This window comes from Sturnus vulgaris, chromosome 2 (assembly GCF_052056855.1).
Source record: "Sturnus vulgaris isolate bStuVul1 chromosome 2, bStuVul1.hap1, whole genome shotgun sequence".
Classification (NCBI taxonomy): domain Eukaryota; kingdom Metazoa; phylum Chordata; class Aves; order Passeriformes; family Sturnidae; genus Sturnus; species Sturnus vulgaris.
In genome coordinates this window covers 111367173-111375200 of record NC_142244.1, presented here as the reverse complement: position 1 = coordinate 111375200, position 8028 = coordinate 111367173, and positions in this window count along the sequence as shown.

Sequence of the window (8028 nt, the reverse complement as noted above, 5' to 3'; positions counted from 1 at the left end):
GGCCACAAACCCCCCATCTGACTCCACAGCCTTCCCAAGCCAGCATCAGGAGCTTCTCGCTTTGTTTGTGCTGAAGTAGCCCCAGTTAAGGAATTCCTTGGATGTTTGTGTGTCAAGGGCCTGAGTGGCAAGTGTCTTCAGGATATCCAGCAACCCATGACCCACAGCCCCTCCAGTCTTTCTCTCTCCTGCTCTGGAGTACAAATACCCAAATTTTCCCTTCTAGGCTCCCACTGCTCCCATCTAACTTCTCTCACCCCAAACTTCCCCAGCCCATCCCTCCAAGCCCCTTCAGGCCCAAAGGTGTGTACATCCCCACCTGCTTGCCCAGCATGTTCAGTCTTGGTCCCCCTTGGGCTTTTGTAAAGCCCATGTGGCCCCAACTCCTGGTGTGCTTGGGGCTCCCAGCCCTTCCCTCCCAGGGCTGCCAGCAGCTGAGTGACTTCCTTGTTTAATAGTCACATCTAGACCCCTGCTTGTCCAAACAGCTGCAGCAGACACACGGATACATTTGTCAAAACCTTGGGCTGCCTGGGAAAGCCTTGTTTCTCAAGGCTCTCTACAGCCATCCCTGTGAATACTGCAGGCAGCAGTGCTCTGCATCATGCTGCGTTCCTTGGAGCAGTGGGAATGAGGTTAGGTTGGGTGAAACTCCCAGGGATTTCCATTTTTCCCAACAGCTGGCTCCAGCCCCTGGAACATCTGTCCAGCTGGAAGACCATGGAGCTCACGAGACTCATTATTTCATTAGTTGGCCCCCAGTATCAGCACCAAGCCCCACCTACAAAAGCCAAATTATTTCCCTCCTCAGCCATCTCCCCTCTCCTGTGTTTTCCTCAGGCACTCTTTTTGTGTTTTTTGGCAGAACTCTGCCACCATGGCAACAGCTGTGTCAGACAGACTGACACACACCCATAATGCTGGAGCAGATGCCTCAGAGTTTTTGCCATTATCAAATCCTTTGACTTCTCTCACCCATTAACCCTTTCAATGCTGACATTCCTGTGTGTCCAGCAAAGCCTCTGATTGTTCTGGAGACTAATTTGCTTTGCTGTTGCTCAGAGAGGTACTGGAAGAACTTCCAAATTTTTTATTGTTCTTGCAATGCTACAATGTGGAGGTTAATTTTGAAAGAGGATGGAACATGAGTTTTGAGGTTGGTAGCTAGAGGCTCGACATCATTCAATGGGCAAGAATGCATTATGTGCTTCGGCTTTGTTAGTTATCCCAACAGTAATGGTCCTTTTGGGATTTTCCAAGTGTAAACCCAACTCTAGGTTTATTTTAACACAGCTAAACCCTTTTCACCTCATGTTTCTCAACAGCAATTCATTTGGATGTACAGTGGGTTCAGGGACTATGTGTCAGCAGTCCAAGCAGCCTTTTATCCATCTCATTTCTTACCAATGCCAGTCACTGGCTGGAAGATACAGGCAGTTTTTCCAAACCAGTGTGGAAAACCAGAGCAACCTCAACCTAGCAGATGATTGAAGACCCCTATTTGGGCATGGGGCAGCCAAGAATGAACTGTTCTCCCTGCATTTCTCCTCCTCCAATGTGTCTAGGAGGAGAGTCTTGCCTGGAGGTGCCAGCTGAATCCACCACAGTGCATGTGGGGACAACTTTGCTGGATATCTCTCCATCCCGCCAATGGCCAAACACTTGGGATATCCGGTGTGCTTGTGACTTCTCACTCATTGATCAGAAAGTGGCTTCAGTTCAGGTTCAGAGGCTCAGAGGTCACTCTGGGCTAAGGCAGATTTAGCTCAGGGCATGATGGCATTTGCAGGGCTTGTCTAGAGAAGCCAAGGAAATGAGCTGAGGCCGCGGGCTCTGGCATTGAGGATGTGCATCTTCTGTGAACACAGCACAGACAACAACACAAACCTTAAAAATGCAAATCTTTGGGCTATAAATTCACTGCTCTACCCAAGGCAGTTGTTAGTTTTCCATATTTATTTATGATTCATTACAATCTGGATTTTTATAGATCTTCTACTCTAAGTTTTATATTTAATTGAATGAGAGTCCTGGTATCTTTCTGCATGTGTTTATGTGGTTTTCATTAACTACTGTGCAATCTAAGAAAGATCTTTGTTAACCAAAAATAAGGAATGTTTGTTAATGTTTAATGGAAACAATAACAATAAAATTACACAACGATAATTAAAACCACCCCAACCGTAAAAGCTCCTTCTTAATGAATCATATTAAGGGAGGGTTCAAGCATGTATTTATGATCTGGGTTGTGATTTATGGGCGAAATCCTGCCCTTGTATGTCTGCTTCAGGCTTTCACTGATTTCCATGGGGGCAGAATCTGCAGCGGAAGAAGGCAAATTTTGGATATGTGCTGATTCAGTGCTGCCAGAAAAGAACATTATTTTACCCTGACACAGTATATGCAGAACTAAAATGTTACCCTCCTCCCCTCAGCATTAAAAACAGAGAGAATATGAAGCACAATGTTGCTGTGTGTCCTGGCACTCTCCTGGTAACTGGCTGTTAGGAGCTTTTCCAGTGGATGTCCCAAACTCCCAGCAGTGATTTATCACTAATTGTCACAATGGACCTAAGGATACGAGTGTTTTGTGGGGGAACAATAACTGATATTGGCAAAAACACTTTCCTGGGCAGTTTGTGGGACCCAGACTATTGGACAGAATTGCATGTTCAAGAATTGGGATCCATTTTTATGCTGAAATTTCTCTATGCCACATCAGGAGCTGGAAAGGCTTGCAGTGGGTGCAGCCCTCACTTGCTCTCCTTGTGAGGCTGATCGACTTTTCCTGCAAGGAGTAAATGGGCCTTAGGGCAAATGAGAATCAGACCCAGAATATTTCTGATTTGGATGGAAGAGTCAAGAAAGGCAAGGCAGTATTCATAAAACTAATAAGACATTACGATGTGAATGATTTTTAATTAGCCAGATATAGATTCTTTTTATCTGAATACTTTTAGGGCCCAAGTGGATAAATGTGCAAATAATATCACCAGGCACAGAGGTATTTACAAGAAAAGACCATCTTTAGAAAGATGCCCAATTTCCATCTATTCCACCGTGAGCAGAAGTGCAAACTTATTTAACAAAGCTCCAATGTCTGCGTGATAGAGCTGCAAACTTGCACTGTGGGGAGAATTTAATTTTCAAAATCGGCAAGCAGCGACCAGCGCGTCACACAGAGCAGATGCCGTGTCTCCCTAAGATTCCCTGTGCCTCTGCTCCGCTGTGTGGCTCCTTCTTCTCCCTCCCTTGCTCTCTCTGTCCTCTCCAGAAGCCACTTTGTCCCTGCTGTGTCCCCACCTTCCCTGGCTGAAGGGTTTTGGCGAGTGAGCCCCGGAGCAGAGCGCGGTGAGAGCGGTGGGGGAGGATTCTGTCCCTGCTGCTGGCTCTCCTTTGGATCGGCTGCCAAAGCAGCTCAGAGCCTTATTTTTTAAAAAATGGAGCCCCCTAATGTCTATTTAAACCAGAAAAATATACATCCCCTTCAGCCTTGCAGCCCGAGCCCTGGCCCCGCAGAAAGATGCTCTTGGCTTCTCCAGTTAACAAATAGGCAGCAAGTGCCCTCCTTTCCCAGCACAATGACGGCTGCCGCTATTATCCCTGGCCCCCCAATTATTTCTGAGAATCTTTCACTTAATGAAGTTTCTCTGCCTCCCCTTCCCAGCTCAACAGACTCAGGGAAGCTTGCTGAACCAATTTAACAAAATGTTAGGAAGAATAAAATGTAACTGCGTTCTCCTTTTTTTCTTCCTTTCGCCGTTTGGTCGGCAGCTCCCTGCTCTGTTCTCAGCTGTGTCCTTCACAGCGGCGCAGATCAGAGCATGGAAATGCATATCTTGTGGGTGCCAGGAGATGTGGATCATGAAAATAGAGACAATTCCTTCCCCTTGATCACAGTTTGCCCACTTTTTCATTAAAAGAGAGCCTTTAAATAAAACTGTCACATCCTAACACCTCCAAAATTGGGAATGGGATCTAGGTTTTGATTGTAATTCTGCCATCGCCTGTGACAGTAGTGGGTCAAGCCCAGATTCGAAGGTGGTGCCCTTTCAAAAACCCAGTGTAAATCAGGCTGGGACTACAGTGCCTCCAGACCAACTTGCAGCCTTGTAACAACTGTCTGGTTGTCATTTTTCCTCACTGCACCATTCTCCTTTTCTGCTTTTTCCATCCTTCTGTGGTCATCCCTTTATTTAGTCTTTTCCACTTGGGACAGGATTTATAACAGTATGTCCACTGCCTTCCCTAAAGGTTTTTCCTTTACAGATTGCCCCACTCTGTAATACCTTCTACCCATGCTTTAAACAGCATTCATATAATTAAGACCAAAAAAGAAAGAGAAGTCTGCTTAAATATTTTTTTTTTAAATATGCCACATTTCTGCTACCAATATTCCATGTTGGCAGCAGAGTGTGTCTTATTTAAAACCACATATTTCATGAAGTGAAGCAAAGAACTCCTTTGTCTTAACACATCTTCCTTATTGATAATCCTGGCAAGGATTTGAGCTCCCCAAGAGCACCTATTGCAATGCAGGCTTCCCTGGTTGAAAACAGAGGCCTAGGCACCCCTAGGGGTTGAATGGTTGTGGTTTCTTCAAGAGCTTGCCCTGCAGAGGGATCCATGCAGCCAGGTCTGAGAAGAGCTTAGTGCAGCCTAAACTGCTAGGCCCATGTGATACCATGAAACTGGGATGGAAATTTCCTGAAATTTCACTAAAAAACCCTGTCATTGGGTCAGGATTGGTAGGAATCAGTTGATAAGCCTGGATGTCATTGGACAGTTGGGTTTCTGCCTGAATATTTTTCACCAGAAATGTTTCCTTCCTCATAAAAATACTGAGTTTTTCCTCAGAAACCAGATGTGCCATCTTCTCAATTTCCATTTGTGCATCTCCTCACATCCTTGTCCTCTCTGTGGTCCATGTTCTAGGTACAGAGATCCTATCTCTCTCCCCTTCCCACTGCAACACTGACTCCTCATCCACTGTCATGCACTGATTTGAGCCTGGAGTCTGGCTGGAAACCAGCAACTGGGGCAAAGTGTGGGGGCATGAGCTCTGATTAACTCCTGTCAGGTGTGCTAAATATAAGGACTTTGGGGTTATTCTGGCAGACAGAAAAATCTCTTTCAGGAGACAGAGAACAGAAAATTGCTCTAATAAAGGTACAGCTGGGTGGCAGCTGTCCCTGAGGAAATGCTGATGTCTTTCAAATCAACAAGCCACACAGAGATTTCTTTGAGAGCAGGTTCTGACTCTACCTGAGTATTAACATGGGCTGCAGGAGAGCAAAATAAGAGAGACTCAGTCCCCAGCTGGAATTGTCAAAGTGTAAAGGACCTATTCTAGCTTTAATGCATTTCTCTTGCAGTTTATGCTGAATTCTGACCACGTGCAGACGCTGCCTGTTGGCACCTTGGACTCACAGATGCCTTTTGGAAAGCCATGCTGGGAAGCTGGCAACCAAAACAAGCAAGTGATCCAGCACCTGGGATGCCTGTGATGGGGTCCTGCCTCTATTCCCAAGATGGGAGGCACAGACACTGAGCTGCTAGAGGAGGACCAGGCTCCCTGACTCAATTTTTGTCTGTCCTAGCTCTGGCTCTGTGGAGGCAGGGGTGGAAATTGCCCTGGGAGATGGAAGCTGGAACTGCAATAAGGAGAAGGGAACTGCTGGCTGCCAGCTGAGCCCTTCCCAAAAAACACTGGTACCAGGAGAGCTGACAACCCAGGAAGCCTCTGAGTGATCCTACCAGGAAAGGTGAAGCCGATCTGTGCTGCCAAAACCTGTGAGGAACTCCAGTTTAGGGGAAAAACCTGCTGGCAGAAAAAAAAGAGGAAAAAGCACCAGGAAAAGCAATTCATGACAAGCATACTTCTCACTTGAACAGTCCAGGAGCCCAGTGCTGTGCTGCTCCTTGGCAGAGCAGAGGCAGGAAAGTCAATTTGACTGGAGCTGGCAGCAAGTGCCATGAGTGCACTCTCTGCAATCACTTCCATCTACTGCAAAGGGTATTTTCTTCCTTTTTCTGCCATGCTGTCCAGGGACTCTCTTGCTTTCAGCTCTCCCTGCTCTCTGGTTTGGTTCCTTATCATGCACTAGTCCCCAGTGTTCAGTGGGCAGTGCTGGGAATGGCTGTGGGATGGTCACTTGCTGGGCAGCTGCTCAGCATCTCTCTTTGTCCCTGAGGAAAGCCAGGCTGCTCACCTCATTAGCTCCCAAACATTTTGCTGGCAGCCAGAGGCTGACCCCTACAGGGATTATTGACTCTCTTTGGAAAGTGCTGAGTACAGGGGAGAGAAAGGAGAAAAAACCGGAAAATTTTGTCTCTATTTTCAGGTGGCTGATTCTGTTTTTCCTTTATATTTCACACTTTGTATGTCCAGATTAAAGCTCCCCTGCTTCCCACCACAGCACAGAATGCAAATTTAACCCCTCATCTCACAGCCTTGATACTCTACAAGCCACCACTTCCTTGTCCAAGTCCTGACAACCTGTACAAATTTTGGGTTAAAACACCCCTAAAATTCACTCTGGGCTCCATGGTGGTGAAGGATACAAATCAGTGTATCAAGCCTTTTGCCTTAATCCCACAACTGTGAGACCTCCTTCTGTCATCCTCACCACCAATGGCCATTTTGGGCACTGAAGGATGCAGCAGTCCTCATTAATTAGCAACAACCTAATTCTCTGCACAAACCCTTATGCCTCCTCTAGCATCATCCATTTGAGCACCAGGGGATGACAACTGTTTGACAGTGGCTTTTAAGGGTTTTTTTTTCCCCTTAACAGCAGCATTTTTTTCAAGTGCAGAAATGAACACATGTTCAGTTCTGGGCCGAAAGTCGGGTTTTTGCTTTTTGGAAGTACCTGTGGCTTGACTGCTGGCTCTGTAAATGAGATTCAGATAGCAGTGTCTGACCTTCCCCAGTTTCTCTGACTGCTGCCTCTCTGCATGGTGCTGAGGAAGGATATGAACTCAGTCCAGCCTCCAGCCATGGGGACTGAGGACACTGAGGGGGTCTGGCTGCCTTTCGTGCTTTCCCACTATTGTAACCCAGAAATGAAGCATGCATCAGTATTGTTAAATAAAATAGTGCAGGAGTTGATTCATGTCCCCAAGACAAGGGACACTAAATAGTTTGTATGCTGGTATTTCCTGTAAAGCAGAGTGGCTGTGCATAAATAATACAGCCTTGGGTCTTCTCTGGGCCCAAAGGCCCTGTGGTCCTAAAATATGGCTGTGACCCCTTGCACATTTTTTTCCCCAGTTTAAAGCAACTGAAGTAACAGGAGGGCTGTGTTGCAGCGCACCGGAGCTGACTTTTATGGTATGAAAATTTATGGCATAGCATGAGGTACAGCTTAAAGGCTTAAGGTTTGCTGGGGTAGTACTGGAGATAGATCGTGGGGATAGCAGGAAGAGCCCAGGCTGCTGCAGTGCTTGTCATCTGCTCTGGGTCAGAGTCAAGGAACAGAGGTAAAATTCATCAGTGAATGTGGTCTGTGCTCCATGCTTCACCCTAGCCCCTGGCTGCTGGTTTAGTGTTTGTACCCAGAGGCACCAAATGCAGTTGCACAAGTTATTTGATGACAGCACTTCCTTTTGCATCCTCGACGTGGTCCAAGTTGCTCCTTTTTCCAAATGTACTGTCAGCAGCTTTTGGAAAGCAAAAGGGAGAAACCCCTCTGTAAGCAAGAGACAAGCAGAAGAATGGCTGCCAACCTATAAATGGTGCTTTGGCCCTGCAGGGCTTTTGGCAGTGATCTCCACCAGCTGAGCTGATGGTGTGGCTGGTAGCTGTAGCAAACCACTCTTCACCAAGCATCCAGAGATGTGCACATTGTCAGGGTCAAGAGGTGACTGTGGACTCTTAACAGTGGTAAATGACCTCTGTCCCCTGGGGTGACTGGTGTGGCTTTCATCCCATCTGCTCCCTGTGTTAATGCCCTTCTTCATCCATCCCAGCCTGGGGCTTCCTGTACCTCTTTTCTCTGCTAGTACTGGGCACTTCCCATTTCT